The sequence below is a fragment of the Poecilia reticulata genome, linkage group LG17 (genome assembly GCF_000633615.1).
Source record: "Poecilia reticulata strain Guanapo linkage group LG17, Guppy_female_1.0+MT, whole genome shotgun sequence".
NCBI classification, from domain to species: domain Eukaryota; kingdom Metazoa; phylum Chordata; class Actinopteri; order Cyprinodontiformes; family Poeciliidae; genus Poecilia; species Poecilia reticulata.
The window spans coordinates 24777134-24804787 of NC_024347.1; the positions used below are offsets into that span (position 1 = coordinate 24777134).

The window sequence follows — 27654 nt, forward strand, 5'->3', positions numbered from 1 at the left end:
CTGTGTGTCCAACCTTCTTTATGATTCCAATACAGTAGTCGCCCCCCTAGCGGTTGTATTTGGAAACGCACTGAATAATTGAAATAAAACAAAAAACCTATAATGAGAAATTAAGAATAGAAGAAAAAATAATGTTGCGGTCCTATTTTTAAACTTATTATTTTCATTTACTTATAACTTGTTTGTCACCTACTTTTGGTATTGTTCACCTTGGATGGCACTTTAGGGCGCCTATAACAGGAAAAACTCTAAAACYTAAATATCACACAAGATCTAACAATACTTCACACAATAAGACAGTAGTTCAATAAAATGCTAACAGAAACTTGGCTGTAATGTTTGCTGAACTATTTATACCTAGGGTTACCCAGGAGTATTAAATTCAACTTTGATGTTCAGCATTTGAAGTCTCTGTGTGACAAAGGCTTCATGTAGACCCCTGCATAAAACTTTTACCTTTAAAAGTATTCCAAGGGCAAAAGAAGTGTTTGAAACACTGATGAAGATGGATGTTTTCAAGCTGTTTCTTAAACATGAAGAATAAAACTTAAAAGATAGCATCTGTTTGATCTAATTTTATCNACACATGTACAAAGTCCGCTAGCATTACCAAAAATTAGCCCCGAGAAATATGTCCCGTTTTCTACACAACATACTCATTACAAACTGCATAACTTTACTCACTAGTCGACTCTCTATTCAATAATATCTTCAACTCTTTGAGGATACCAATATATATATGGATCAAAATATATTTTACTTACCTGTGATTTAGAAAAGATGAGACGCTATGTTGAGCTTCTAGCATCTAACAGTAATGTTTATTCTTCTTCTGTGTGTCCAACCTTCTTTATGATTCCAATACAGTAGTCGCCCCCCTAGCGGTTGTATTTGGAAACGCACTGAATAATTGAAATAAAACAAAAAACCTATAATGAGAAATTAAGAATAGAAGAAAAAATAATGTTGCGGTCCTATTTTTAAACTTATTATTTTCATTTACTTATAACTTGTTTGTCACCTACTTTTGGTATTGTTCACCTTGGATGGCACTTTAGGGCGCCTATAACAGGAAAAACTCTAAAACYTAAATATCACACAAGATCTAACAATACTTCACACAATAAGACAGTAGTTCAATAAAATGCTAACAGAAACTTGGCTGTAATGTTTGCTGAACTATTTATACCTAGGGTTACCCAGGAGTATTAAATTCAACTTTGATGTTCAGCATTTGAAGTCTCTGTGTGACAAAGGCTTCATGTAGACCCCTGCATAAAACTTTTACCTTTAAAAGTATTCCAAGGGCAAAAGAAGTGTTTGAAACACTGATGAAGATGGATGTTTTCAAGCTGTTTCTTAAACATGAAGAATAAAACTTAAAAGATAGCATCTGTTTGATCTAATTTTATCYGCTCCTCAGGTGTTGAGGCAAAGAAAAATGATGTAAATGAAATCAGAGTAAAGAGGTCAACATAATTGCAACTAGGGAGTGATTAAATCTCTCAACCATCAGTTGGTTCACTCAAGAATACTCATAAAAAAGGAAGATATAGACGGTTGTCGGCTGCTCTGATCAATGCTGGCTGGCTGCTTCTTTAATTCATTAACCACATGGTGCATGGGCTTTCAGGGGCAATCTAGCTTTGAGTAACGGTGAGCTGCACTGACAGGCTTTGTCATCGATCTGTCGCAGCTCGCTGGCCCTGCCAGGAGAAATCGAATCTGTGGATAAACCTGGAGACGCCTTCTGCTGGGCGCCATTGACTCACACCGAGAAGAACATGGACGGGAGAACGGGGGGGGGGAAAGCTGAGGCTTATGTGTGGTATTTGCACTCAGATGCATTCGGTCTGGACTCCAGGGACACAGACAGACAAACACACATGGACAGATGGAGACTTAAAGAAAGGCTGGCAGGAATGAAACAGAAACCAGGAGATGGAAGCTAGCAGACACACAGACAAACAAACAGGAGTTGGGGTGACAGAAGTCAGAGGCAGCTTTGGGAGGGCTGCTCTGCTCTTGTAATTCAGCTGGCATTTCTGCGGGACTCATAGACGGRGATTTTAGCTGACTGGATACAAACACGGCTTGGTGCTAAGTCCTAGCCTTGGAGGACACGGTGGGAGTTTTCTGTACTCCCTGAATCAGCAGGGTCTGGGTGTTTGCTGACGGGGCCTCRGCAAAGTCTCCACAACACCCTCCTCCTGGGAGCAGGAGAATATCATTGCCTTCAATCAAGACTGCAGCCCTCGAATGAAAATTGGTAGCAAAAGAACTGAGTTTTGGTCAGTGACTGTGGCAACTAAGATTAGCCATGTACACACTGAGTATAGCAGGAATATACATAACTTTAGGAGGGGGAAGTAGTTGGAAAACTTTCAAAATAAACACAAACGCATGAAACTTTCCCACATTTTGCCACATCCAATTTTTTTTAATGGATTTGATTTGGGATTTTGGTATTGTAGACCAACACAAACAAGTGCATGATTGCAAAGGACAAATACAGATTTTCCTTTTTTGTTAGGATTTGTGATGGAGKTACACCCAATGCTTCAAGTGGTCCAAATTATAATCTATTTCAAAAATATTCAACTAAAATAGGAACACAATGAGAATTTGATGCATGGTAACTGGGATGACAAGTAGCCGAATCAGATACTATAATGATGCTTATATGCTGACAAGCTACTCCATTCAAATAGTTCAATATTAACAAACAGGCAATACAAATAMAAAAAATKCTATACATCTGCGTAGTATGATAAGTAAATTAAAAATAAAATAAATGCAATAACAAGTATGTGTATAAAATATTTTAATCTATAAATAAATCTATAAAAAACATACAATAAGAATCACATAAACAGGTGAGGAAACTGATCCGAGGCAAACTGAAGGAAGGTGACTAATAAAGGAAGAAGTGAACACAGAAGAAGCTGAACRGAGCAGAAAAATATAACATTTAATTAAAAATAACACCAACATCTAAGAATGAGAACACCAGAAACAAATTAACTGGCACCGACAACCATCAGTGATAACAACCAGCAACCAAAACTAATCCAAATGGAAAAGCAAAAGCAAAACAAAAAGACTTTTTATGCCTGTAAAAATCAGAGAACCACAGTGTGAACTTGTCTTCAGCTCCTCTGGAAAGCCAACCTCGCTGTAATCGCAGCTGTGGGGGGGGGCAAGGGGGTAGATCTACCAGCTTTGCAGATCTAATTACTTCAATCGTTGCTCATCCTTCTTTGAAAAATGTCTCCAGATCAGTCATGTTGGATGGACAGAGCATGTAAAAGTTTTGTTGCAGATTCAAGATTCAAAATTGGATTTATTTTGGGCTTTAACTAGGCCACTCTGACGCATGAACGCTCTTTAATCCAAGCATCTGATTGTAACTCAGACTGTATATTTAGGCTGTTGTATTGATGGAAGCTGAACCTCCACAGTGGCTCTGGATTTCCACAGGATTTCCTCCAGGATTGAGACAAATGCCCCTGTCCAGCTTCTATGAACCACAATCTGGAACAAACTCCCAGAAAACTGCAAAACAGCYGAAACACTGAGTGCCTTTAAATCTAGACTAAAAACTCACCTRTTTAGCGYTGCTTTTGAAACATAATCAATGAAACGTTAATCAACATTTTGATGTGTAACAATGACACTTGACAATTCTACAACTTTGTATTTGTTATATTTGTGTGTGTTTTTTATGATGTAAAGCACCTTGAACTGCCTTGTTGCTGAAATATGCTATGCAAATAAACTTGATTGATTGACTGAAGGTAAATTTTCCTGCAGCACAATTTTGACCAGAGCAATAACTTGACCCTGAGGTGAACTTCTCATCACTTTTCTCCTTGGTATTCATGACGCTGTTTGATAAATATTCTGTAACAAACCTATGAGGCCGTTACAAAACAGCAGGTAAACACAAGCCACACCTGTCAGATTTGATTTAGTGAAAGTTTTTTAATTCCACTTTACAATCATGCCCTTCCCTGTAAAGTTTGTGGTTATACTGAAAGAAAATATGAGCGGTTTCAAGCTGCTATGTCTACATTTTAAAGCAGAGATTTAAGCAACCAATTTTACAAGCGATAAAATTTTCTGCAAAGAAGACAGACGAGACAGTAAACAAAGCTGGTGCAGAGTATCACCACTTCATTGATTTTCTGATAGTGAGTCATCGGCAGCAACAGAGAGTTTGTTGTCTGGCAAACTCACATTAAAACGATAGAAAAAGTTATATTTTATCATAAGTCAAACTTTACAGAAACCTCTCCACATTACTTAAGAGAACAAGACTGTGGTGAAAGAATGATCCTACGTCTATTGAGAGCAGGCTGTCAAAATTTTCAGAGGTAGTTGAAGGGAATATTCCCCCAGCGAAAGGCATCAAACTCAGTCTGTTAAAGTTTTAAGCAAAATACAGATGAGCATAACACGGCAACTTCAAATACTTTATGAAAATATGGGACACCTCTTTCAAGTCTCTTGAATGATTTCTGTTGTATTATCGCACTGAAAACAAATGTTTATTTGTGTTGAAAGCACATGCTGCCACTGCTCTCCTCTGCCTGGCAGTTTATTCATTATTCAATACTTTCCCCACTTTTAACAATGGAATCTGAACTTCTTCACAGACACAAAATAAGCACAAAAGCCAGAGATTGTTATGAGAGGCGAAAATTTGAAGATAGATTGCAAAAACAAATGTTCTGTTCTCTCTTGGTTTTTAGCTGTGTGTGCTTTTTGTCTGACTTTTAATACTTGTTTTATATCTTTTTCCCCCCCTCCTTTTCATTTTGGAGCTTCAAGCATTTTAAAAGCATTTGAAGACCCCAGCAGACTTGGAGTCCCTTGGAGATGAATGGTACTGACCACATTATGGATGAAAAACTACACACACTCACATTCACTCAGATATACAATGTTTGGATTTGCTTTGAAGCGTTTGCCGCCCAGATTGTTCCTCTGAGTACTAATATCTCTTTACTTGCTGAATCCTAAACTCTTGAAGCAAACTTCACAGGTCGAGCTCTGAGTGACTCAGAGATGGTGTTACAAATTCACTCATTTATTTGCAGTGACATCACACTTATATCAATTGGATTTGTAAACAAATATATGTGAATTGTTATAGGAATGTAAAAAAATATACACACAAAAGTTTAATGATATGCTTAAAGAAATTGTTCACACTTTGGTGGGAGGGTTTCGTTAAGTTAAAAGCAATCAGTCCAGCCAGGTTGTTTTAATACTAAATGTTTGTGATGTAGCAAAGAAACTAAAACAAATATTTTGATGAATAGCCCATGAGAAGTGATCCATTCCTTGATCCATATTTATTTCAGATTGAATTCTGGGGATGGTGTGCTTGGGAAATGTAAAAAAATTATGTATCCGCAAATATTTACTTTATTGACTCCCCAGGACTCTGAAGGTGTTCAAAGTTGGTGGATAATTACCGGCATGTGTTTTAAAGAAAACATCATCTGCAGAAAGCCAAGATGAAACCTTAAAGTTCACTCTCGCAGACAGGAGTCGATATTGGTGTAGTTTATTTTTAATCCGTACTACCTATAGTTTTCTATGCAGTTTAGATAGGCAGTCCACAGAACGTGAGTCACAGCTGCTGTGGAACAACCTGAGATCGATGCTTTATTGGTGTTTTGGGGTGTTTCCTGCATGAAGCAGGATTCCTGCAGAAGAAAAACAGGAGAAAAATGAATAAAACCCACAATCAACTACTGAAGTGTAGAACTTCCTTTTGAGACATCATTTTAAATATATATATATTATTTATTTATTTATTTATTTATTTTATTTTATTACAATTGTTGGACTGTAGATACAGCAGTTATTAATTTTTCAGGTTTCAGAGGTTTGGATGAAGACATGACTGTTTGCATCACATTGACAACATGTGGGATTTTCCTTGGCAACACGAGCAAAACAACAATATCCAATTTAGACTTTCATAACTCACAGCCCAAAGTTTCCAATGAGAGATTTTTCAAACAGTTGCATTTTCTTTCTTTTTTTGTGTGTGTGTGGAAGATTTTGAAAAACAAAATCTTTGTTTCTTAACTTTTCATTAAGAAACAAAAACACTCATTATTTTCATTTTCATTCTTTAAAAAAAAAATACATCAGAACCCCTTTGTGAAAGAACAAAATGGAAAATGCTGGAACTGTGCATAATGTATGCTGCCATTCAAGAATATATTACAGTATGCCTCTCGTCAGCGAAGAACAAAAGGTAAAGCATGCAGGTAGCTCAGGGGGGAACTGAATAAGTCATCCAGCTGTGAGTGAAAGAGAATGAGACGCACCGGGAGCCCGTTCCTGCAAGGCTACTGCCACAGAGATGTGGAAGGCAAGTCTGGACGACTTGGCCAGTTATCCTTCCTTCACAAAGCTGATAGTGTGTTGCTTTCACAGACAAAGAATGTGTCATCCTGCCTCTGCTCTCCTTTCTCTTCCAGTCTGCTGAAGCAAACGCCTGACCTTCAGTAAATATGCTGCTAACGTCACAAAGCAGGAGTAAAGGACATAAGGTTATAATAGGTCTTTGTTGCTGCCCTTAATCCTACATAGAAAGAAGTTTTTTTCTTATTCGGGTATCTTTTTTTTCTTTTTTTATATTTGACAGAAATGCAAGAAAAAGCTGCCGCATTATAGTCGGTCATCTTGGAGACAAGGGAGGAATCACTGGTGGCACAGCGCTCTGCAAACGTGTTTATACGCTGAACAGCATGTCGTGWKACAAATGTATTTTATTGGAACTATTTGTGAAAGAAAACAAACAGAAGTAAATTTTGATGCAGTTACAGCTTCAAGTATTTTGGGTATGTCTTTACCTGCTTTACCCAGTATTTGTTTTGTGAAATAGCTCAGCTTCACTCTGATTGGACGGTTCACATCTGCATACAGCAACATACAGCAAAGCACTAATAACAGGATGCAACACACAATTGTTGAAAAATTTCAATATTTTCAACAATTAAAGTTYCTGAGTGAAATTGTAAACAAATTTGGGTGTTTATGTCACTTTTGAAAGAATGTTTTCTCAGTCCATATCAATACAGGACTCACTTCACAGTAGATAATAACGCTCTCTTACTATTTTCAGCCAGTTCCAACTTCTAATTTATATTTTGAGTTGTTCAGTCCATCTTCTTTTGTCTTTCCCAAATTRTGTGAAGATTCTGCAATCTTGTGAGCTACTAAATTTGAAAAAAGCTTCAGAAAAAACATCTCAGTAAATTTTTTGCCTTACAAAAAATGTTAAATAATTGATAATCCATAAACAGGAAAAGTTTAGTGAAGCCCATCTATTACTTCACACCACTACCCAATACTTAATGAAAGCTTCTCCAGGGATTCAAAGATATGTAAATGTTTTAATCACATTTTTGACTAAATTTACAACATTTCAACAAATTAATTTTCCCTTCTGATGTTTCCTCTAATTTGCACAATTCAGCATTCAGTTCAGCTAAGTAGCTCATCTCTGCAGYTTATTTGGTTGAGTGCTATCAGTCGTCCTCTGATGTTTTTAAAGGTTTCCCAGCTGGTCAAAAATGTTCTTTTGAGTCCAGTGGGAATGACCTAACAAGTCATAAAAACTCTCCAGCTTTTCTGTCCAGCAGAGGAAAAAAAACCTTGACAGTTTTTCTAATGTATCTCCATGCTGATGCTAAAGCTTTCTTTTCTTCCCTTCTGTCTGGTTTGCTGTATTTATTCTTAAAAATATTAAAGCTTCATGACATCTAAGGGTGTGCAACTGTATGAAAGACATAACAAAAATAAATTAATCATTATCACCGCAGCACAGCTTTTTTATCTCGAAGTTTATGTGCTTCTCTTGTTCTCTGCCTCTAAAGCAGATATCTGACCGGTGTGCAGCTCGGAGGCGTGCTCCGATGAAACAGATGCTTCACAGATGTCAAGGTTAACACGTGCAAAGAGGTATTCACTTTTTGTTTAACAAGCTGTTGGGAACATGCCTCGGAGCCGCTGCCTTTGGAAGTCTCTGTCTCTGCATTATACTGTAGACTTTCAATCCTTGCAGTCAAAGCTCCATATTTTTATGGGTTTTAGGGTGGGATTCAAAGAAAAATTGTCTTGAGGAAACAGTGACAAAGTACACAGGGTGAAGAACCGAGATGACTACTGATGCTCTCTTGAGCTCAGATTGAAGGCAGCTGCCATCCATGAAGGAGATCATTTCTCCAGATATAGTTGAAGAGGGAGCTGTGCTGACTTTTGGGGCTTATAAAAAAAAGACCRGTCTCCTTTTTTTTTACAGGAAGCATGCTGGAGAGAAAAGGCAGTAAAGGAAAAGCAGACTGCTGGGTTGAAGATGTCAGAAATCTATGTAAATTACTTTCTCTGCAGCAATCTTTAAAATCAGGACTTAAGATATACCTTTGTCACTTTTATTTGAGAATGACGTTCATCAGAGGGGATCTGAGTGATATTCCGGGTAATCATGAGGAAAAGGCCGGAAGTGCTTGAAGGAAATTCTCTTTCGGAGAATTCTGTGAGTGATGCTTGAAGTTTTATGGGAGTGAGGAGACGAAGAGGAGGCAGCAGCTGCTTTTTCATATTTGACAGTAACAGCTTCTCAGCAGAACAGCCCTCCCATTAGAGTGAGGCCTTCCGTTGCCTCGAAGCTATTCTCGCATGTGCATACCGGTCTATTTAGGGGAGAGCAGGCATGTCTGTTTAGGTTCGCGCTGCACCTCTAAGTGAAAGCTGGCTTTTTAAATTATTCTCCGCATCTCATGTAGTCTGATTCTGGTGCATACTTGAGGCTGCTTTYGGAAAGTTAACAAGGTTGCCTCTTTGTTATGGAGAAGCTGGAGTGAGTGGAAAATTACCTTGCTGAACACGGCACACACAAAGCGTTTGTTCTTCTGCTCTTTTGGCACTTGATAATCAGCTGCAGGAACAATCAGACTTGGAAACACATGCCTCTTGATAAAACAGAAAATGTATGCACACAATAACTTCTTTTTTTCCTCTCAGGTCCAGCCATTTGCACACACTGCTCCGCTAGCAGTTAGATACAATGATTAATTAATAATGTGCTGTCGCTAATACCCTGCAGTCATGTCCTGTATCGTCTGGTCTGCAGGGAGAAAGCTTCAGTCACACTGCATCAGCTTCCCGCTACTTTGGGTCGCCGTCAGGTCAGTTCAACAGAACCTCTTTAATAATACAAGAGCGGCACTGTAGGCCTGGGACCCACATGTCGCGCACAATGAGAGAGCGCATGACACTAAGCTCCAGCCGGGTGCTCACAAATCATCATCAGCCGCTGACGCATCATGAACCTAAATGACCTGACTTGAGCTCAGAGAGATAAATTAGGTCCAAAGAAGAGGAGGGGGTGAGAACCGAAGACATTCAGGTTGAAGATGGCAAATCTAATTTTGTCTAATGTTTATGCAGCGTTCCAACATTCAAAGGAAAAGCTGAGAAAGATGAGAAGTAATRCTACACCCACTGTTTCACTTATAATATTTGTGTGGGTCTGAAATAAATGAKGTTATCAAAAAGTAAATAAATAATAGTCTGAAGGCCGCACTTGCTGCGAGAAACACTTCACTGCTCGTTATGGGGTCCGGCACTTTCATACACAGCAGTACACTTTCTTTAATCATTCTGCTGAGCGCTGCATGCAGGCCACGCGCACAAACACACACTGCTGCTGACGGGAAAGTAATCCTCATTTATATCAAGGCTGCTTTATTTTACTGGTTTTGTTCTTTATTRAAAATCAAGAAATGCCTGYGAGACAAGATCCTACCAAAACATTATTAAAATAAAATAACACACTTTTCAGAGGATTGTAAAATTGCTAAAACACAACTTCTGAAAACATTACACTGCAATACAATCCATATAAATGGCAGCATGTTTTTAAAAAAAGACCCAAAGCGTTCATGGCAAACCCAAACTCATATTTTTGCAAATGTAATAAAGCMCACTCTGATTTGAACTTTGACCTACATCACTGTGTTTTTGGAAGTCACTTGTAGAACCATTAAACGCTTTATTTTTGGTGTCAGAACATTTTGACCCATCCAAACTCATGACCTATCCTTTCATTTAGCTACTTTGTTCTCCTGTACTCACAGTAAACAAGCACTGCTGCTGAGGATATTTAGCAAAATCTTCTCCTAATGATGCTYAACGTAAGTGCTCATGAGTATGTGGCAAAGGGTTACCGCAACCTTTGAACATTTCAAAAACCTACAGGAGGTTTAATAATCCCCCTGCTGCTTCTAAACGGACATGGGAGGATAATGAGCGCGGGCATCCAACTTCTGCCTCACCTGAATTAATCAGGAGCATTAGAGCGCTCTTCAGCGCACAGGCTAGCATAATATCTAATGAGTGAGAGTTGGAGCACACTGTGTCCCTGCTTGAACTTTAAACACTTGAAAAACAGAAGGAGAGACGGAAGGAAAAATAACACCGTGTACCCATTACTCTTGAGCGGAAGTTCAGCTCTGAAGTCTCACAAAGAGATGAGCTCCCAACGGAGCTAAAGTTGCAAATACAGTTTTCCGCTGGAACAAGAGTCAGTATAAATGCCCGGGGTCCGCAGACCGTATTGTGTTTTGAATTCATTTGCAGGGTTTGGAGTTTATTCTTCCATATGAACTTTGTCACTGCGCAGTAGGGCCTTGCTTTGTGCAGCTGGCAGCTATTCCCTGGTGGCCTTTAGCACATCACACAGTTTGCATAGCAGGCAAGTCCATAGGTCTGCATTTGCAATTCAAAGCGGCTTCGCTCACACGTCCGCTGCAGAGTAATAGACTGCTGTCACTGATGAGTCCCTGAGGTGCACAGAGTGAATCCTCTCTCACGTCCTTATTGATTGGCCTGGGAGTCCGACCTGATTTACATCGACAAGAGCATTGGGGCCCAAATGAAGGTAAGCATGTTTTCCAAGTTGGAAACACGAGGGCAACATCGCTCCTCAAACAGGCAGCTGGGAAGGTAAACACTGATGTATGGATTGAACGCTGGTGAAGACAGCTGACTGAGCTGCTTTTGCTGGCCACTTAAATATCTGCTCCTTCATTGTGCATTTGTTTTCCAAGGGGCATCTTATAGTTCTACATCTGCAAACGATTCTTGTTTTACTTCATTGCAAAGTTGAGTCTTTAAGGTTTAAATACCTAAACTAATAAATAATCGCTGSACATGACATAGTATTAGATTTACAGGCTCTTTTGTAGCTCCTAAAGTTGGTAATAAAAATGTTCATTGGTCTGTTTTTTTTTTTTTTTTKKSRSARAAAAAMWSTKTTKTSWSWKYWSAGWGKSKMTRTGYKSYKSWRRARAAMWCYCCCCCCCTGCTGGCAGTGCAAGAAACTGCAGGAGATCAATAAAGGTTGAAACAATGCAATGAAGTTGTGTTGTGCACAATTCAGAGGCACCGCATGATCTTCCAGCGTCCGTCTGATCTGACAAACAGGWAAATAATGCAGATCATCTTTTGAGGATGAGCTCCAACAATGTTTCAAAACAGAGAAACACAATCTGAAGCAAGTGTTTAGGGGAGTTTAGTTAGGAATAGATGTTTTCTCTGAATGAAAAAGCTTTTTTTTCCCAACCATACTCCTCAGGCAAGATGTGGGGAAAATGGTAAATTGTTACCAGATGACAGAGATACCTGCAGGTCCTTCAGTGTTGCTGCCGGGCTGTGATCAGCATTCCTAATAATTTCCGTTTTGTTTTATCTTATCCATGAAGAAGAAGCAGCATCCAGTTCTTGTAATGTTACTGTCTTTACCATATTTTACTGACATGTTGATGACTGTATTTACTCTTTTCATAGTTATCTAAATAATTCTCTCTTATGCCCTTTTCTTGATTGCTACCTTTGCACAATTTTTTTTAACTTATCTGCAAACTATGACTTTAGCTAAAGATGCAGAGGTGCAGCAAATCCAAGAAGGACATCTGAACTGTGGGATTCTCTTTGCCAAGAAGACAGAATGCATAAAATTGTGAAACTTGCTTGATGCAACTTTACTACTTTGATGATTTAAGATATTTGTTTGTTTTCATTTGGATAACACAGGCTATGCGTCACATTAATGGCGGAAATGTACAGATATTATTTATTAAGGTCATAGGCTTTTTACATAACTGATATCTCAAATGGTCTATCCATTATCAAAGTAATCCAGAAAAAATTAAGAGCCCACTGCACTGAATCCCATTGAAAACCTCATGGTTATTTCACCAAATATTAATTTCTGATCTCTTCCTGAGTTAAAACATTAATATTATTGTTTCTAAATGAATATTAACTTTTTTTTCTTTACATTATTTGAGGTCTGAAAGTTCCCCATCTTTTGTTATTTTGACCATTTCGCATTTTCTGCAAATAAATACAAAATTTTTGCTTGGAATTTTGGAGACATGTTGTCAGTAGTTCCTAGAATAAAAGAACAATGTTCATTTTACTCAAACATATACCTATAAAAAGTAAAATCAGAGAAACTGATCATTTTAAGTGGCTGTCTTAAAATCGATCTTTAACCTGAAATTGTTTTATCCSCCAAAAGACAAGCATCCTGTTTCTGATGCCCTTAAACTGGCTACACTGGTTTGCTTTTTCATCACAATTTCATTTCATTTGCACCACCTCAGAATTTGGACTGCAGAACATTAAACTGGAGAACTTCCCTCCAGTTAATATTTCATTGCCAATTATGCATTTGCACAGATTAATAATACCTCAAAGTGAATTGGTAAGTTTTCCGGGTGAATTCATAGTGTGAGACTGAGACCCGCAGCATCTGGTTGACCACATTCAGAATCCAAATGAAACAGATGGATTAAAGCCACAGCCCTTTGGATCTCAGAGCTCATTTAGAAGTCAGTATCAAAAGTGATGGATGCTGCTTTTAAGGTTTCATAGGATGCAGCTGGAGGAGTTTGATTCATTTTTCAAAGCGAAATCTTCAACTTCCCACAAAGTCTCTGGGAAAGAAGAAAGAGTTCAAACATGCATAAAAGCAGAGGAACAATTTGTTTCCAAGCACAAATATTAATGCAGGATTTGACAGAGGCAGATGAGGCACTGATGTAATTATGTCGTTGACGCTAGCCTCGCTTGGCATGAGCGCTGACAGAGCCGTCAGCTTGGGGAAATGTGAGTCTGAAGAATGTCAAGGGTTTTAGTTTCAGCGCAGAACACAGCAGATCTTTGGAAATGTCACTCTGTAAACACATTAAAAGGTTACGCTTCATCAGTCACATGCCCGTTGACAAGTGCATGGGACGTATGATCTGATGCTCGCTCACAGACATACAAATGAAAAAGAAACTTACGATTCACACACGCACACACACACACACACACACACACGCTGAACTAGTAAATGACCTTTTCTTTAATCATTGCTCTATAGTAAACTGTGTTGTCTTCCTGATTCCCACAGCAGACAACTAAATTACCTTCTATGCATCATAATTTCTGCTGGAAATGGCAGCAAATGCAAAGCAAGGCTGCAGAAATGAGGTGCGAGTCGAACATAACAAAAACAGAGCAACAGAGAAAAAAAGAGGAGAGGAAAGCACTCATTTTTTCTCTCTCTCAGAGCTGTAATTTTAACTCCATTAAAATGCTTTTCTCCCCTCTAAAGAATCCTGAGTAATGTGGCTGTATTACAACAGAACAAAGCTTATGTGGTGCACAAAGATGCATCACTCAGCCACCCGCTTCCACTTCCATTTCTGCATATCCTAAATTGTATTTAATAGCTTCAATCAGAGTGAGGAGAAAGAATCCCTGCTGCTAATGCACTATTTGTGTTTGAAGAGGGGACATTGTGGGCGAACCATCAGTCCCTTTGCCATTAACGTTGCATTATATGTACTTTCCCCCATTATAATTACAGCTCAGCTCTGCCAGAGCTCAGACTCATGTCTCAACCTGATGCCAGGAACAAATGTAGTCTATCAGGTGTTTGGAGAGAGAGAGAGAAAAACAACTGTCCAGCCATCCTCTCTTCCCTGTGCAGGATGGCTCAGCACTGGGAGAGGCAGCCAACGTATCAGCTGCAAAAGACGAGCTGCGTGCCAGATATTGTTGAACCATCGGCTCAGGGCCTGGGATGCCAGCCAGAGAATTACCATGCATCGTGGGGTGGAAGAGGGCGGAGGCAGATGAATGGGAGCCAGAGCCGTTTGGTCAAACTGTGCAGGAGTGGCATTTGCTCTGAGGTTTATGTGTGGCACTTAGCAGAGGAGAGTGGGGAGCAGTTTCCTTTGTGCTGAATACTCGGAGCACTCAGATGTGTTGTTCTGGGAACGGGAGACAACTTGTTTCTACAACAGGAGGAGGATGAAATCAGCCTCAGTTGTTATTGCTGACATGCATGAAACCTCAGGACTGAGGTCATAAAAAAAGCGACGCAGGGATTTATTGAACCAATGAACCTTTAACAATCTGTTTCCCCTTTTAAAATGTTTAATGGCATCCTGGAATAAATCCTGCTCCTAATAAAAGAGAGCAGGTAGAAAATAGCTGGATTACAGATATCTGTTTAGTTTTTTATTTCATAGTAAAATGATGCAATGTGGAGCTGAAAGAAGCCTCTTGATAGAAGTGTTTCATATCAGTCAATATTGATAATTATTGGTTCGTTTTGTTGTTTTAAATATCTGAAATACTGCCAAACTGGTGACATGGTCTTTCCTGATTAATCCACAGTTTCTTCTGGATTTGTTGCGCTCATCTTCTCACTTCGCTCTGTTTTTTAAATTTATTTTTAAATAGTTATGAGGCACAGCAGTGAAATGTGAAACGGCTGCTGCAGAAGTTACTCAACAGGTTGTTGCTAGGTAACAAAAAAATGAGTGTGTTGCCAGGTAACCAAAGAGTGAGTGAGTTAGTTGATTCCACCAACCTAGCTTAGACATGAGAGGATGAGCGGCTAAAGTCTTTCCTCTGCCTCCATCTCCCAGAATGCTGTGCGGTTCTAGATGAGAGTTCAATGAAACTATTGAACATCCTATCAGACGTATTTTCTATTGATATTGATTACGTGTCGGTTGTGATATATATTGTTATTGATTCAGCCCTAATACAATGTCCTTTTCCTAATCTTTCAAGATTGAAAAGATTAAATGCTCATTGACATATGATGTCATCTCGTTTTTTTTCCATATTAAATTACTTTCTTGGCTAAAYGTTTGGTGCTTTGTACAAAGACTATGAGCATCCTCAAGCAGAGAAATAATTATGAGTTGAAAATAGTCTTAGATAACAATCCTACTGGAAGTATTCCAGGTTGAAGTGAGTTTATCTTCATAAGTATAGACAGMGAGTCTGCGTACCGTGGCATGAGTCAGACTAATGGCCTGCAGACTATTTTGGTAAACTTAGCTGTAGTTGCACTTATATGCTAAACATTCTGGCAATCTATTACTTTGGGTATCAGGTGAGRTTACTTCTTGGAATATTTTTCTACACCATTGAAATCCAAAGTAGATACAGTGGTGGGGGATATAAATATCAAASTGTTCTAAACTCTGCATAATCAAGTTTCATTTCTTATTATTTTACATAAGGCATGAACCACYATTATTCTATTTTAAATTATACATTTTATAACGATTTTTACTGTCTTGTTTTGCACTTTTCATGCCTTTAGAGCAGGGGTGTCAAACTCCAGTCCTGAAGGGCCGCTGTCCTGCAGTTTTTAGATGTGCCACAGGTACAAAACACCTGAATCAAATGGCTTAATTACCTCCTCAGTTCTCCAGAGCCTTGCTAATTACTTAATTATTCTATTCAGGTGTGGTGCAGCAGAGGCACTTCTAAAAGTTGCAGGACACCGGCCCTCGAGGACTGGAGTTTGACACCCCTGCTTTAGAGTGTAAAACATCTCGGAACTAAAGTACTTGTTTTTTTTGTCTTTCTTACTTTCTTTTTTAAGTTATTAGCACTTATGGCCTTTATTGACAGCTACCAGACAGGAAATGGGTGAAGAGAGAAGAAGGGAAACCCTGCAGCAAAGTCTCAAGTTCAGGAATCAAACGCAGGACAGACACATCGAGGATTATAGCCTCCGTATCCTAGGCGACTACCCTACCACCACACCACACGATGCCCCAGACTGTGTTCATTCTTCTGTTAACTTTGCTGTATAAGTCTTTATCCATGCCTGTAAAACTGTKACTTTAACTTGAAGATTTATTCCAGGGTTGTGTCAACAGACTAKYAGCTTCTTAGTCACTGACAACASAGTTGTTACCACAGTAACRCATGCAGACARGTAGGTGATGGATGAATCAGAGATGAGATCATTTCCAGGTAACTTTCTGGACRGTGAAAATTATTCAGATCCTATGAAACATCTGCAGTCCAGCAGATCTTTCAGGAATYATGGGCTGATGTGGCGCTGCTATTCTATTACACATGCAATTCTCAACTGGATTTTATTTAGGGGCATCAGACAAAAGGGGAGCTTARTGCTAATGCATGCCACACTTTTTTATCTATCTTCTAGTTCATACTTTTGCAATGCTTTACATTAGGACRTCACTTCAAATCTCAATTAAACACAATAAAGTTTGTAGTTGTAWCATGAAGCAGTGTGGAAAAGTTTAAAGAGTGTGAACACTTTTGTAGATCACTGTAGCTCCACATAAGTGTTTTAGATGAAACCTGCAGGTTTAACTATTTGTAACTTAATCCCAGKCCAACAGAAGAAGATTCCTAAATACGATCCTTGCAGTTTCTCATTAAAAACTACTTTACGGATTAATCAACTGAGCCCACATTGGGTCTTATGAGAATATTGATGATCAATGAGGATGTCAACACCTGCCGTTCTCTAACAGAGTTTAAAGCTTGGTTAATGTCTGCAACCCTCAGGTGAGACACAATATTGATTGAGCATTTTCCAGATCATTAAGGCAGCTCCAGGACATGAAAAGGTGCGTCTTTTGTGTAAACTGGGAAAAAAAGAGAAAAAAATGAGAAAAACTTTTTCCCGTTTTGTCATCATGTTTCATTTGGTCTTGTTCTGTAAGGTTGACAGCTCCCGGGTTTGTGCTTCTTCTTGACGGAAACGCAAGTGGTCATGCTGTCAGGGGGGAGCAGAAGTCCTTGTTGTTGCCGAATCGTCTGTCGGTCGTGAGAGTAAAGGGTCTTTGTGGATCAATGACTTCTCAAGGGGCTGATAGGCAGAGGAGCGCACATGCAGAGGCAGTAAGATCTGTGTTTGGCTTTCACAAAGACAAATTATGTGGTAGATTTTTACACAATACACAAGAGCATCCTTCATCAGACAGTTTTGTGTAGGAATGTGTCTGGGATGTTGGATTTTAAATGTTGATAAAATCTTGGCATGTGTGAAAATACATATGTTTGTTTCTGAAGCAGCTTCGTAAAATGCTGCATGAATATAGATAAGTAAAACCTTTGAGACGGATTTTTGTCCTTCACTAAACAACTCAAAGCAAGGGGTGAGTTTTTTTGGTAAAATGTGTGGAGTTATGATACTTCAGTAAACAATGATATTTTATTGTTTTATGCTTCTTTACGGGGATGCCAGTAAAAAAGAATAAAAGTCTTTTGATAAATGTTTCTCTCCGAATCTATACAACTTCAATCCATCTGCATTTGATGTTGTTGGATTACACTGCTGCTGTTTTTTTAAAGGTTTTAGTGGCTCTAGTGACCTTTATTTGATAGCTAATTGGCTAATGAGAGAAGGGGAAGACATGCAGCAAAGGTCACCAGGCCGGGAATCGAACCTGTGTCCTCCGCATTGAGGACTAAGCCCTCCGTAGGTGGGTTGTGCTTAACCCCTGCACCACCGCAGCACACCTACATTGCTGTAAATAACACAAAAAACAAACTTATAATTCTTTAACAATCTAACATGTCCTAAGACTGTTGAGACAAATARCAACATTAACTTTAACTGGTAACATACAACTCTGTTCCCCCTAAAGATGCCCTGCTTTTCCATTTTTGTTATACTTAAACATTTCAAATCACAAAAAGAAGTTAAGAATATAAGCTGATAGATACTCTGGCTAACTGTAAAATGCAGTTTTCAAATGAAAATATGTATTAAAAAGGTAAGAAACTATCCAAATCAAGTCACTGCCACAATTGCAGAATCAAGACATTACTTAAACAGAACCTGCCTGGCGACGTGAAGTAGAATAAAAAATCTTAAAGCAACACATCATGTTCTGATCCATGGCACTCCAGTTAACCACAATGAGAGCAATTAGGCTAAACACAATTAGTCTAATTGGATATTGATGATTCATCCAGGAGTTAACAAAGGAACATCTAAAGCACCGCTGACCTCATTTACCTCAGTCAAATTCAGCGTTCACTCTTCAACAATAGGAAGAGACTGAGTAAAACGGCATTTSTTTTAAGAGTTTCATAACCAACATGAACAATAAATAAATGATTAAAAATGTCAGTCTAACATTTGCTAAAAATATTTTATAGGAAAATAATATGTAGGTTGATGACAACAGAAAAGAAAAACCTTTTGGACGATGCGTAAAGGTCCATCAGGACTAAAACCAGCAGAAAAACAACGTCATACCTACATTTACACTACAATGGTAGCAGTGTGATGGTGAAGGGTTGCTTTGCTTTCCAGGACCTGGATGACTCGCTGTGAATGTTGAATTTCACTCTACAGCACAAAATCCTGAAGCAGAAGGTCCAGATGTTAGATCGTGACTTCAAGCTCAGGGCTGTGCAGCAGGACTATGATGCAAAACACAAAACAAAACAACAAATTTTAAAGTCTGGACTTAAATCCAGTTGAGATGTTGTAACTTAAAGCACGCCACTMGTGCTTCAGAAGCCTCCAATTTGGCAAAGRCAGTTAAAACAATCCTGCAAAGTGTGATCAATCTGCGCTCAGATACGACTGAATTAGGCCGGCTGGTCCTTACTTTTGACGCAACYGGTCAAAAATGTGCTTCTTTACATTCAGTAATATAATTTCTCCTCACACTGTCTGAAATGAATGCCATAATGACTTCCAAGGTGATCAAACTTTAATAAGAACTTTAATGAGACTTCGAACTAAATACCTGAACTCAGGCTTTTTAATMAGGCAGTCTGATCATCTCTCCACATACCACACATCACAATTTATATGCTGAAGACCTGGAGCTTTATCTTTTAATAAAAAATGATTGGAGAATTTATGGATTTCTTGTCTGTTTTACACCTAAAGATATTGACTGTGAGTTTTATTTTAAAAAGTGAGAGCAGAAGAAGCAAGAATTGAACAAAAAAAATCTATTGAGCTACACAATCTTCCTTTTAGTGGGGAAAAATAATAAATAAAGGAAACACTGAATTACTTATACACACTTTTGCCTGTTAGGTGCTGTTTGTTATTCGTTCAATAATTTTGCATTTCTTCACAACTCTTGCTTGTTTGTTCTGCAAGAAAACCTCCAAATCTTTTATTTCTTTTTACCTTTAAGTAAAAAGAAACACTTCAAACTTAAATATCCAGTCAAATAAAACAATATTTAGACACATTTCAGCAGGATTTTTTATTCTTTTTTGGTTCAGATGAGTGATGCCAATAATTAGAAATCAAACCTCAATCAAGGTATTTTGTTGGGCTTTTTTTTTTTTTTAATTCACATCTAAAAATAGCAAAAGCTTTGTTTGCACTGAATCCTTTGCACGCCACACTTTTATTTAATGGTGAATGATTGCATTCCTTGGCGATGCATTCCCTAATAGATGCATTAAAGTTTATGACTGTGAAGTAGAAAACCTCAGTGGGTTTGGAGGCTGCATTGGGAATAGAAAATATAAGACAACAAAACAACATCTTTCCGGAGGGGTCCTCCACAGCCACCAAATCACATTCCCCTGGGCTCTGAAAAGGAAATAGATTAATGAGTGACAACAGAGGGGAGAAAAAGCCCCCCATCTCTCCAGACTCGGACTGCCTGAGAAACTCCGAGCCAAGCCCGTGTCACGTGACTCAGCCACCGGCAGCGAGGAGCGAGAGCGCAGCCGGAGCGCCGCAGATCCTCGGTGCTCACACGCCTGCTAACACCAGCAGCCCTTCACCGCCCAGTTTCTTTTTAACTCAACCCTTTTACTCCCTCCCGGTGAGTACATTTTCCGCTGACCTTTTTATTAAGCACATTTTTACCTCGTTTTTGTCCTCCTCCTCCTTCCTTGCCTCGGTGTTTCGCCAACACTGGGGTTAAGAGAGAGAGAGAGAGAGAGAAAAAACCCAATGTTTTCTTGCTCCCTGCATGCAGTCATTGAGATCTTGGATGCTGAGTGTTGCTGCTCCGGCAACATCCGATGAGAAATATAAGCCCTACGTGCTCGCACACGCTCTTGATATTTTTGCCCCTCTTCTCTGTTCTCCCTCTTCTTCTTCTTCTTCTTCTTTTTTTTTAAATGCAGCTTCCTAAAACGTGTTGATATAATTCCAACATTTTGCTTATTTTCTGCCTTTTGCCCCTCACTCACCTGTCTCATCATGGCTTATTTTGGTGCGATTTTATCTGATTTTGAAGTGTTTCTCTGCTGTTGGAGGCTGTACCTGTGCCAGGTCGCAAAAATGACACTTTTGATTTTCACGTTTAAGGATTTTGCTTTTCTAATAGGTGAGAATTTTAACTTTTGCCAGAGTTTGTTTTGGTGTTTTCATTGTGCTTCTGTTTGCTTTTTGACTGAGCTGGATTTGCACTCAACTGACAAGAGGTTTCAGATCTTCTCGTTGAGGAAAAACACAGCTGATGGATTACATTATTTATCCTTCAATAGTTAGAAACATTTTGATCTTTATTCCTTGTTGGTCTTTTTTTAGTGTTTTTGGTATTTCTTTTTATATAACACTTCAAACTTCACAAAATGTACACCAATAAATACATGTAAACATGTAGATAAACAACACGATGACAATTCATTTCATTTATCACCTTTTAGTTTCCACATTATCTAAATTTATGGTAATTGCCAAGCGACTACAGTGCTGAACATTAAACMTTTTTGCTGTTCTTCATCGGTTCCCAAAAACAAGACAAGTTGATATTAGTTGTTTAATTTGTCAAATTTTCTGCCTAGCCTGCAGTCTGCTGCTTAGCAAACAATATTACCTTAATCGAGGTTATGAGTGGAGTTTTGCTTTATGCGTTTTTTGGGAGTCAGGAATGTTTCCAAACAATCAAATTTGTCTTTTCTGTTAGTTTGAGAAAAAAATATATGATGGTAGAAGAGATTTCATAAACCACAACATGCTTCTAGAAGATCTGCAGCATCTTGCTCCACACTGAAGAATCTCAAGAAGTATGTGATCCCCCATCCCTCTGCCTGCCTAAACCTACAGCAATATTTACAAAAAATATGACATAAAAATAAAAAAACTTTTTAACAATTTTCACACATCTTTCTAGTTATCTAATAATTCATAAATAATTAGTGATAAAGCTTAATTTAGCTTCAGGCAGAATAAGTGAACGCAGATGGCTACACATTATTTGTTTCTTTTCATTTATTTTTATTTCCAGTTGATGCAGTGTGTGTGGTAAAACTCTGTAAACATGACGGGACAAAATGGCACAGATGAGGTTTGTTTACRGGTAGGAAATGTTGATAGGAAKGGATAAAATKATAAATACTGGGTAAACTGACATGAAGTTTGATGACCAACATGCCTCAAAGCATATTCCAAATACGCCGATAACTTGGCTTAGCCTCATGAGGAAGTTAGCAAATCAATATTTAGAAAATGTACTATGCATTTTTTAAAAAGTGCAGTGTTATCAAAATCTTAGTTATTTTTTAATTGTCGGGAAGTGGAACCTTGCACTTCTTAATCCTCCCATTGTTTCAGCTTTTCTACTTTCAATATAACAACAATTATAGCACATCCTTAAGAAATAGCTTGATCAAATACTCGACTTTAGTCATGGGCCAATAAATGGCAAGATATTCTGAAGTTTTAGAAAGTATTGGTTTCCAACTTGCTAAAGCTGTTCCTTAATACTGTATCTGCAGGACAAGCAGCCATGTTTTAAATATCATGAGACATTTTCCTGTGTACAGCTTGTCAACTTGTGGCCTATTTTATTGACCAAATCTCCCTTATATGAAAGAGATGCAGAGAGAGCAGCTGGAAAGATTTTAATCAACTCTTACACATTTAAGAACAAAGTTTTATGTTTCTGAAACAGGAGAGTGTAATTTATACTATAAACTTCAGTATGAGATGATTACTTGTAAATGACTTGATACCAAGAAAAGAAAAACTCATGATCAAGACATTCTTAGTAAAAATCCTTTTGCAAGGTTGTTCCATTCTCTATTAACTAAAGTAAGGTAATAGCGCCCCTCCGCTGCCTGTTACTGCACATTGCCTGCAGCTGTCTAAGGGAAGGTTATTATAATCTTTTCAGAAATACCTATAGAACAATTTCAGTAGTTTGGAAATACACTAAGTTGTGACACAGAGAATCAAGGTGAAGAAACTACACGTTATTGTTCATCAGGGTCTTAAAATCTGTATTTAAAGTTTAAACAGCTGTTGTACAGCTCAGTTTCTATGGATTAAATACCCTTTAATGTGATGCCAAATAAAGTGCAGGAGRGACCTTTAAGTTTTCTCTGGATTTTTGGAGTGCCCCTCCCCCTTGTTGTTACATGGTGCCGTCTAGCTAGCTGAAAAAATTTACTTTTYCCTCACTTAACAGAAAGGCAGATTTTGCTCTTTCAAACATTTCCACTCAAAAATACAAAAACACAAACAGCCATGGTAAAAGATTGCCCAGGTATGAGGAAGATTCAGAAGACGTGTTGAAAACCAGAACACTTCACGTTTAAGGCGTCACCTCAATGCAAAACATGTTGCTTCACTTACAGACAGTGGATTTAGCTTTAAGTGTAAMGGTACTGATGCAGATTCAAGGCCAAAATAAGCTCAAGAATGTTTGGCTGTCAATCAAATTTTATTTGATGTGAAAAATGTATTGATACAGTCAGAGATTGCTTCTTGATTARCTAATTAATCAACCCAACACACATTTCTTACCCACRTTCATTGTACTATGGAAATGTCTGACTGGCTCCTGTCTTTTAAGTAAAGTACTTAAAGTGTCTGCACCCACGAGCTGATACGGCAACAGGGGAGGGGGATCTTCAAGGCAAATTCTGCAGCAATTCATTATGCAAATTTTGCTGACGGATTTGATTAATAGCTTGACCTCCACTTGCTGCCTGAACTCACCCATAAAACCTGCAGGCGACAACCCCTCGACAGACCCAAAATAAAACACACACACAAAATGTCCTAGAATTTGTGGACAGAAAGTCCTTGAAGTGACCACTGGGATCGCTTCTTTAAAATCCTTGACAGAAGTTTTGTTCCTGAAAGCAGCTGGAGACGAGGACCTTTTCAATCACGCTCCAGAGATACCCGAGCAGGGGACATTCGACAGCTTCTCCCGCCTTCAGACTTTGCAGGTCAGGGGAAACAGGTGGGGGAAGCCGAGCATGAAATATGCTGCTACGCAAACAATACTTATCTCTCGCCGGGGATGAAGTGGGAGGCTGGCTCTGGAATGCACATGCACTGAATCCCTATATGAGCTCGGAACGGCGGGAGGAAGTGTATCCAGCCGCCGGTGGACCGAGTCAGTAATCTGTCACTGTCCAGTTCAGGCACGTCCTGCTGCACCCGCAGGTTGATCGCTGACCCTTAGCAGGTGCAAATACAGACGAAAATCATTTTTGAGCAGCCCCAGAGAGGTCAAGGAACGGATTAGAGGAGCAGCTTCCTCTTGTCTCTTTTATGTCCCTGCCTGGGAGAGATAAGCAAAGAGAAAACAGATGAAGGACTCAGACAAGAGAAAAGAGAGATGATGCCGGTGTAGGTGTTTCACACATGTATGAAATCTAATACACAATGAGGCAACACCCTSTACTTCTTATTACATCCTCTGCTGCTGAATGCCTATTTTCACCCATTTCAGGACATGGCCTGTGTGTTTAGCTACTGGGAGACAGCAGTTTAAGCCAGTGCGTGTGCCTATGCATGCATCTGATACTTGGGTTTTGTTCTGAGACGTGCCATTTGCCTTGCAGCGTCGGTATCTCAGCTCGGCGGCCAGTCGCTTTATATTCCCCCGCTCAAAGAGATGGAGGCTGATTTCAGCACCAGGGACAGCTGCCAGCACTTCATTACTCTGGCAGCTGGAGCTAGCTGATTCCTGCCTGAAAGTCTGGAGTGGATATAGTCACTAACCCCGCGCCCTCGYCGCCGCACATGTCTCTCTCCGCGCTATTCCACCTCCCATTCACAAAAGCCGGGGATGAGGTYTCACCCCAGATAAGAAGCAGAATGACAATACTCCTCCAGAACGAGTTCAAACAGGGTTTACAAATGCAGGAGTTTATTTTCTTTTTAAGACTCAAAMTCCTAAATCTGACAGGAAGCGTGGAGAAGCGACGCCCACGTGCGACCAATTAATGGGGCTTTTTCCGAGTAAGCATTTAAGATTGAGCACCTTAATAAAAGTTTTAAGGTTGTGAAATACTGGGAAACATGGGGAAACAGAGTGCTGATGAAATTAAATATTTTATTGTTTTAAAACTATTGCGGTGGAGCAGAAGTGAAAAGGATTTAGATGTTTTCAGACAACACATTACTTTTTAATTTTTTATATAATTTCAGATTGGCTTAAAGTTTCTAAAGAAAAGTTTAATGGAGAGCTGTTCTGGAGTCACTTTAATGCAAAAGTTGAACAGAAATCTTTTTTTTCATTCATGTTTCTCAACTTGTCGGCTATCAGAAGTACAAATGCCAAAATCTATAATAAACACGCAGAAGACAGTGATCTGGTCACATGAAACCAAAATTAAACTTTTCTGCTGTATGACGTCAGAGTTGCAATGAAACATAATCAGTTGTTTGAATGGACCAAAGTCTACATTTTAGTTGAGAGTTGGAAATGTATGATCACAAATACTCTCCATCCAAAATAACTGTTCTTGAGCTGCTTTACAGAAAGGATCAGGTGAGAATTTCACACCAGAAATATGGAAAGCCAATAGAGTCACTCCCCCAAACACTTGCAACACAATGTAATGCTGCAAAATATTGACTCATAGAGTTGAGTTCAAATGTACACCACACTTTTTAGATYTCCATTTGTGAAATATGTTGATAATTTTGCATTGTTTTTATCTCGTTTCAGGATTCCTCAATATTTAGTATTGAAATTATATACTTAATCATGTCTGTAGAGTAGTAAAAAAGGTTTGATTATTTCAGCTGGTTGTTTTATGACATTAAAAAACAAAGAAAGATGCATTTTTAACCAAGACCTCAAAATTTAGGTTGAAAAAAAAACAAAAAACAGACAAGTCCATTAAGTCAGAATAAAGTGCGAAAGTTGGAAGTTTCTCTCCTATCTTCCGTCACCAAAATGTCTCCTCTCCTTATAAAAGCTTAGTTGTACCTCATTACACCCTCTGTACCGCAAGTCTCCCACACGGAACATGTAATATGAAATATATTCCCCTAAGTGGGGCTGTACAATTACAGAAAATTGTAAATATTGAGAGGATTATATGAGTTACAATACCGGTACATGCAATTTTCTTCTTTCCTCTCTTTCTCATCACTCTGATGAACTTGTGTCACTTGAACGCCTCTTGCCGTGAGACTCTGTCCAACTGGCCAAATATTACATTAAAATGTTAGATTAAAACGTGGCATGCAAGTTCATAACACTTGGAATGTACAATTATYACACGCCATCCTTTGCAATATGAATATTACTCACACTAATATTACAATTACGACATATTCGCAAAAGTGCAGCCCTGCTCTTAAACTTTTATCGCTCTTAGTCGTTAGCTTGGTCACAGAGTTTATCTGGAACATGGATAAGTTGAGTTTGACGTCATTCACAGAGTCAGGCTCTGACTTGAGGTAAAATGAAAAGAGTTTAATAAGCCACCAGAACTTTCTCTTGGTTCACTGTCATCCGCTTTAATTTTTCACAGGAAGTCCTTGATATTTTCTCCTCTACACCTTCCTTTGAAGAAGTTTTTGATTAGGGAAAGATCAGCGTGTCCCAAAGAACTCATCTTTTTAGCTATTAATGCCAAAAAGATAATCAGACTTYTTTAGTTCACATCCTACAAATAATTAACACCAGAATTTTCTGAGAACCACTGAAAGCAGTGRCATGTCTTGTCAACTTTAAACATTTTTTAACTCAAAAAAACGATGGTCTGCTGGATGAATGGCTGCCCAGCGCCCATTCACCCAGCGCTGGGCAGTTTTCTGAGGGAAACCTTGCATTAATATGGTCCTGAATCGAATTGTATCATTACGTTTCTGTTACAGTGAACATAGCAATTTAAATATGAAACAATTTTGGGKTTTTTTTTTCTGTGAATTAGGCATTTKCTGCTGTACTGTTTAAAGCAGAAAACACTTTAAATAATTAATATGATTTGCAGATGATTTTTGGGCAAAATGCAAACACTTTGTGCCCAGTATTTTCTCTGATTGGGTCACATCTGTTTTCGGCTTCTGATCAGTAAAAGTGTCCTGCTGGTGGAAAAGTTCATCTAAATAACAAAAAGACAGCAGGAAAAAATGATTTGATCACCAGGTTACAATACCACTGCACAGGACAGTTTTCATTACTCATCCAAACTGCAAGTTTACATGCTTTTATGTTCTGTTAAAAATTAATTAATGGCACACTCCTACTGTGAATGTAATTAGCCTAATAAATAGAGTTGTTCCAATTTTGGCACCCCTGTGGGTTTGGTCATAAGTGCCCCTTTGCAATCTCTTGGTGGGTAAGTGGTCCCCCCCCCAAAAAATCAACGATTAACAGAAAACAGCAGAAACTCAAAGCCCTCAGCAATAAGCACAGGTCAGAAGTTTTAAGTCATCACAGTTTTCTTGTACGTCTCTTTGTGAAGCCAAACTTTTAAAAACAAAACACTTTTCTTGTTATAATCTTAAAGTCTTAAATGCAAGGAAGACAAACTGTTGTTTACTRAAGAAAATATTTTGCTGCTGTTTTGTAATGACATATTTCAGCTAACTGGGCCTCCGAGGTGGAGAAGGTCACCTTCTGCAGCACTGGGGAATAAAAACAAACTGTAATGGCCATTTATGCTGGCATTACTTTCAAATGGGAAGGAGCTGAACTACTGCACTGAAGCATCAATTACTCTGAAGATATGACCACTTTAAGTAAAAATGGCAAGAAAATCTAAAAACAAATCTGTCTGCTGCTAAAATAATAAAAATGTCTACTTTATCTAAACCATGTTTACATTCTAGACTGGAAACTGCAAAATTGAAAAGCAGTGTTTAAGTTATTGATGGCCATCTGTTAATTGAAATCATCTTTACCTCAGTAGGAGTTATGGGTGATGCTTTCTCTCATACCACGGCTGTCTGTGTTTTTGCAGAGAGAAATATTTACAATGAGTCAGTGGCATCCTTTATATAAGCAAGGAGAAAGTGTTGTCTCCTCCTTTTAGCCAGCTGACCAGCAGTGAACACCAAGAGGCAGGAGAGGAAAAACTCCATTCACT

The 27654-nt window shown here is 38.7% G+C and overlaps 1 protein-coding gene across 4 annotated transcripts in view; it reads left to right on the forward strand.

The window, feature by feature from the left end:
* Positions 1–20051: 20051 nt before the first annotated feature.
* LOC103479799 (RNA-binding Raly-like protein) overlaps positions 20052–27654 on the forward strand; it is a 65576-nt gene continuing 57973 nt past the window's right edge. For 3 of the 4 annotated variants that reach the window (XM_008434457.2, XM_008434459.2, XM_008434458.2), the window contains exon 1: positions 20052–20183. The gene's annotated coding sequence lies outside the window, so the exon portion shown is untranslated. Of the gene's footprint in view, positions 20184–20261; positions 20694–27654 lie in introns of those variants that run through there. The other variant, XM_017310039.1, reaches the window with a different exon arrangement.